The 6,000-nt window shown below is 44.9% G+C and overlaps 1 non-coding gene across 1 annotated transcript; it reads left to right on the forward strand.

Annotated features, from left to right (window-relative positions):
* The first annotated feature begins 1,227 nt into the window (after positions 1-1,227).
* LOC117196032 (U6 spliceosomal RNA) lies at positions 1,228-1,330 on the forward strand. Its single transcript, XR_004476011.1, has one exon. It is a non-coding gene; the product is annotated as a U6 spliceosomal RNA (small nuclear RNA).
* Positions 1,331-6,000: the final 4,670 nt, after the last annotated feature.

Here is a 6,000-nt window from a genome sequence, read left to right on the forward strand (position 1 = left end):
AATAGAAGCCACAAGGAAAGAAAGATTTCTATCACATCATTCATCTTGGGGCAGCCAAGTGGTTTGGGTGTGGAGGACTGGGGAACCTGCTTTTAATTCATTCTTTTTCTTTTTCTTTTTTTTTTTTTTTTGCCCACACGGCATGTGGGATCTTACTTCCCTGACCAGGGATGGAACCCATGCCCCCTGCATTGGAAGCACAAAGTCTTAACCACTGGACCACCAGGGAATTCCCTAATTCATTCTTTTTTTTTTCTTAACAAATTTATTTATTTACTTATTTATTTTTGGCTGCTTTGGGTCTTCATTGCTGCCTGCGGGCTTTCTCTAGTTGCAGTGAGCGGGGGCTACTCTTCGTTGCAGTACACAGATTTCTCACTGCGGTGGCTTCTCTTGTTGCGGAGCACGGGCTCTAGGCACGCAGGCTTCAGTAGTTGTGGCACGAGTGCTCTAGAGTGCAGGCTCATTAGTTGTGGCACATGGGCTTAGTTGCTTCGCAGCATGTGGGATCTTCCCGGACCAGGGATTGAACCTGTGTCCCTTGCGCTAGCAGGCAGATTCTTAACCACTGGACCACCAGGGAAGTCCTAAAATGGTAAATTTTATGTTATGTGTATCTTACTACAGTTTAAAAAAAGAAAAAAGGATATTTAATGGTGGTTAGCTTAGAAAGCACACCAGACCAGAAAGCGCATCATCAGACAGTCTCATCTGAGGCTGAAAAGAGGCTTCCAGAAGCACCTGCAGGCTTCTGGGGAAGGCATAGTCTTCCCCTTAAGGCTCAAAATGATCCACCGAGGGGGTTAGAAATGAATTCTTAAAAGCCTGTCAGATGTGCCTCCCTTCTCACCCTTTCTGGCTGTCCTTAGGTCCATGAGATGGGATTATCTCTCTCCTCTCCAGTAAAATTTGGGGGTGCATGTGAGGACCGAGCCAGTAAGCCAGCCCCTGGCATTTTTGCACCCTGCTTTAGGACTGCTGAACCATTTTACAGAATCTTAGCTGTTATGAGTGTGTGAAGTTTGCAGTGGAGAACGCAGACTGCATCCAGGCTGAAAGAGCCAGCTAACGATGCAGCAGAAGGTATACTCTCCGGGCAGAGGTCCCATACGCCCCCGGTAGGGGTCTGTGGCAGTGTCTAGGAGCACAGGAGGCCTCGGGAGAGAAGGGATTTACCTGCCTGGAGTGTATTTTTACTTAAAAATTCACAAGAGTGGATCTTATTACATTTTTACTTAAAACACATATAACATCACTGGAATGACACAAAAGATTAACCTGGTCCTTGTACAAGGATGACGTGCAAATTTGTGAAGCATTTCATATTTTTTTAGCAGTCGATAACTGAAAAGTGAAATTGGAAAAGCAAACCAATTTACAGCAAAACAACAACAAAAACAGAAAATACTTAAGGATAAATTTAACAAAAGATGTGCCAGACTTACATGCTGAAAACCACATGTCACTGGGGCACCATCCTGCCCCGTGGCCTGCTGGCTTTGACTACCAGGTTGGGTGACTGCTCAGTTGACCTGACAGCAAGGGCACCAGCCTGTGTTGTTTTTGCCAGAACTGGCAGGGGTGGAGTGGGATACGGCTGGCTGGGAAGGGCCAGACAATCAAAATGCTCTCAAAGACAAAGACAAAGATGACTTGACTCCTTCAGCTAAGGGCCTGTGGCATCCTGTCCTGGTCGCCCCATCCTGCCCCTCCCCACCCTGTGATTAGTGTGGTAACTGTGAGTGGTGAGGATGACAGTGAATAGTGTGAGAGTCAGAGTTGATGAGTAGATGTGTAACATCCCTGCAGGCACCTACAAGGCTGGTGTTCTCTTGTCTAAGCATCTCTGACCTTAAAGGCATGGTCCTGGGTCAGCCCGGTTCTTGTTTGCTTACCTAGTATGGCTACTCTTTGAGTATGCTTGTGTGTTTATCCTGATTTCATTTCTTAAATATTATTTCTTATTAAAAAGTGATACTCAGGGACTTCCCTGGTGGCGCAGTGGTTAAGAATCTGCCTGCCAATGCAGGGGACGCGGGTTCAAGCTCTGGTCTGGGAAGATCGCATGTGCCGTGGAGCAACTAAGCCCGTGCGCCACAATTACTGAGCCTCCGCCCTAGAGTCCATGAGCCACAACTACTGAGACCGCATGCCACAACTACTGAAGCCCACGCACCAAGAGCCCATGCTTCGCAACAAGAGAAGCCACCACAATGAGAAACCTGTGCACCGCAACAAAGAGTAGCCCCTGCTCACCGCAACTAGAGAAAGCCTGCACGCAGCAACGAAGACCCAACACGGACAAAAATAAATAAATAAATAAAATTAATTAATTAATTTTTTAAAAATGTGATGCTCGGGACTTCCCTGGTGGAACAGTGGTTAAGAATCTGCCTGCCAATGCAGAGCACATGGGTTCGAGTTCTGGTCAGGGAAGATCCCACATGCCTCGGAGCAACTAAGGCCATGTGCTCTAGAGCCTGCAAGCCACAACTACTGAGCCAGCATGTCACAACTACTGAAGCGCGTGCGCCTAGAGCCCGTGCTCTGCAACAAGAGAAGCTACCTCAATGAGAAGTCTGAGCACCACAACGAAGAGTAGCCCCCGCTCGCCGCAACTAGAGAAAGCCCACGCGCAGCAACGAAGACCCAATGTAGCCCAAAATAAATAAATAAATAAATTAATTAAAAAAAATTAAACTTAAAAAAAAAGTGATACTCACTTATCATAAAAAATTTAGATAAACAAATTGAATAAACTGAAATAATCACCCAGAGATAACCTCTTGGAAGCCTGTGATGTGGTTCCTGACAATGCCTTCCGGTAGGAACCAATAGTTCCCATTTCAGGATAAGCGAATAGTCCCAGCTAATTACAAAAGTTTTTATTTACAGAAGAATGCCAGCTAATAAATGTCAAAGAAATTATAGCATCAGAAAAACACTCTTTTGCAATCCCTAATGAAAAAATTGATTCAGGCAAGGAACGTCAATGGATGCTAAAATCCTTAGTTAAACGCTTTCTTGGGGGAAATGATCAGTCTAAAGAAGAAAATATAAAGTTACAATGGGAGGGATCATCTTAACCTAGTTCTTCATCTAGCATCACCACTAGTAGGACATCATCCCATGCTTTCTGGCGTGATGAATTAGGCAGAGTCAGCAACACCTGGATATATTCTTGCCAAATTTAATCAAACCTTTAACTTCCAGTTTTCAGAAAATGCAGGGAATAAAGGAACAATTGAAGTGACATCACAAGGAAACAACACATATCTAGACAGGACAGTCAACAAGACGCTGGTGTGGCTTCTTCATATCACTGTCAGTAGAAACACACAAAAATAACAGAACAGACCAGTGTTTCTTCTAGATTAAAGATACTTAAGACATGTAACAACCAAATCCAATTCTTGGTCCTCTATTGGATTCTGGTTTGAACAACCCATCTAAAGAAGTCATTTTGGGGGAGTAAAAGAAATTTGAGTAAAGACAAGGTATTTGTTCATTTTCTTAAGTATTAGTGCAGCTATTCAGGAAAATATGTTTTAAACAGAAACCTATTGAAGTATTTAAGGATGAAAATATTTTATTAGCTTTTTTGATTTTGTTACTTTAAAATACTTAAGCAGAAAAAAAATAGATGAAACAAATATGACAAAACGTCAAAAGCATTAAATCTGAGTGATGAGTGAATTTGGATGTGGATGATTATTATACCATCACTCTTTCTGTATATTTGAAGTTTTTCACAATAAAAAAATTTTAATAATCAAGAGTATTTAATCAAACATTTAAAAAATCTGGAGATTTCATGTAAAGAAATCCAAATTTCTGGCTTCTCTGGAAACTTCACAGTATCTGGGCCACAGGGTCCATATTTCCAGATGGAAACATCTGGCCCTGAGCAGTGGCTGTTCTTTAGGTTCCTCTCCTGTCCCAAGTATGCCCTCCCCTCTGCTCACTTCACCCACTTATTTACCTGCCTGGCACTTGGAAGTCATTTGAGTTTGCCTAAAAAGGCCCAAACAAAAGCAACAATTAAACCAATGCTTCTGGGATACATAGGGAATGAAGGCCCCTGATGAGGAGGAGGGTCCACACTTATGCTGTAGACTCCCAGGGGCAGAGTAAGAACTTGAGGGCGTGTAGGGTGGGTTTACACCCACGCAGCAGGTCACGGCCCAAAGGTCTCTGTCAAGGTAGTATGGTTGGTTCTGAGGGGGTCTTAGTCATGTGATTTTTAAGTTGTTGATGATATGTTAACATCGGTCATTCCTCTTGGTGCCCCCAACCAATCTTCTTTAGGATGTCCTCAACCGTTTTACTCTGCACCTCTGGTAAAGCAGAAACCCGAAATGCACTTTCCCAGCTTCCTTTGCAGTTAGGGCCCAGACATGTAACCTGATGTCCACCAATCAGATGCAACCTCAGAGCCTGGATTTGGGAATTGAGCCCCACCCAGTTTGGCGAGGGTGGAGGCGGGCGGAAGTGCCCAGCTGCCAGAGGTAGCAGTAACCTAGTGTGAGCCCAGCATCGGTCTTGCCAGGGGTCGCACCTGGTCCACACTCAGTCAGGGCAGCAGTGGTGTCTCCTTACAGCAGCTCTGCCTTGTCACAGCTGCCAAGCCTGGCTTCATGCCCTCATAGAGACTCTTAGAAGTACCTTAAGCCTTTTCTGCTTAAGCTCGCCAGATTGGGTTCTATCATTTGCAACCAAGAATCCAGAGTGATTTGCCACTTTCTCTCTTTCAGTCCTGTGACTGAAGATGGAAGGAGATAACGTTGCCTGGGATGAAGTCAGAGCCCTTTTCACCCAAGCCCTCCACTTCCCCAAACCCTGGGTCATTTTGGGAGTCATCCCCCCAATGAGATGTGAAGCCCCAGGGTGCTGGGGAGGCATCAGCAAGAGAGGTGCTGAGTGAGGGAGTCACTGTGTGTTGTTGAAGTCTCCAAAAAGAGCATTGTCCTGTCTACCTTGGCAATTAACTTCATGTTTCTTGCCTTGAAAGAGTTAGTCTCACTAATCAGATCAGAGAAATGAGAACTAAACTTGTCAAGCCAGCATAGCAGATTTTCCCTTGGGCCAGTTTGACATTTAAGGATCTCCTAGGATGAATACTTCTTTCGGATGATCCCAGAGCTCAATGGTTAGTATCACCTTGATCCCTTGATCACACTATGATCCTGCGATCCCCATAATCCCCAGAGGCCAAGTTCAGTGGATATGGGGAAAAAGAGAGAAGAAAAAGAAAAGAAAACCACAGCCATAAATTCAGAATATTGAGAAAGAGTATGTAGAATTATCCAGATCAATTAGTCAAATCATTTATAGCAGCCATATTTAAAAAATGCTCTCTGACTCAACTCTCCTGAAACCACTGTGGGAATGAAACCCACACACATCCTGGGACCCAGCCATCCACCCACGCGTGCCCTCATAGCACACAATGAGTGAAAGGGCGAGATTTTCACCGCCTGCTGACGTCACTGCATTTTCAGCTCACCCAGACCAACCTCTTCGGTAACCACCTGGGTCTGCCCACCTTCCTGCCTTACTCTGGGACTGGAAGCGGGAACTTAACTCCAAGACACACGTGGAGACAATCTACCACCCAGCCATACCGAAACTCAGGAGGAGTCACTGGATGGCTTGGGCTGCAGATAATAATAATGTAATAATAGCCAACAGTTAGTGCTTACTCTGTGCCAAGCACTGTCCTAAGAACCACATATATATTAACATTTCATTTTCATAACTCTGTGAGGTAAGCACCATTATAATCTCCATTTAAATGAGGCACAGGGACTTCCCTGGTGGTCCAGTGGGTAAGACTCTGCGCTCCCAATGCAGGCGACCTGGGTCCGTTCCCTGGTCAGGGAACTAGATCCCGCATGCATGCCACAACTAAGAGTTCACATGCTGCAACTAAGAAGTCTGCATGCCACAACTAAAAGATCCCGCCTGCCGCAACTAAAGATCCCGCATGCCACAACGAAG

Source organism: Orcinus orca, chromosome 2 (genome assembly GCF_937001465.1).
Source record: "Orcinus orca chromosome 2, mOrcOrc1.1, whole genome shotgun sequence".
NCBI classification, from domain to species: domain Eukaryota; kingdom Metazoa; phylum Chordata; class Mammalia; order Artiodactyla; family Delphinidae; genus Orcinus; species Orcinus orca.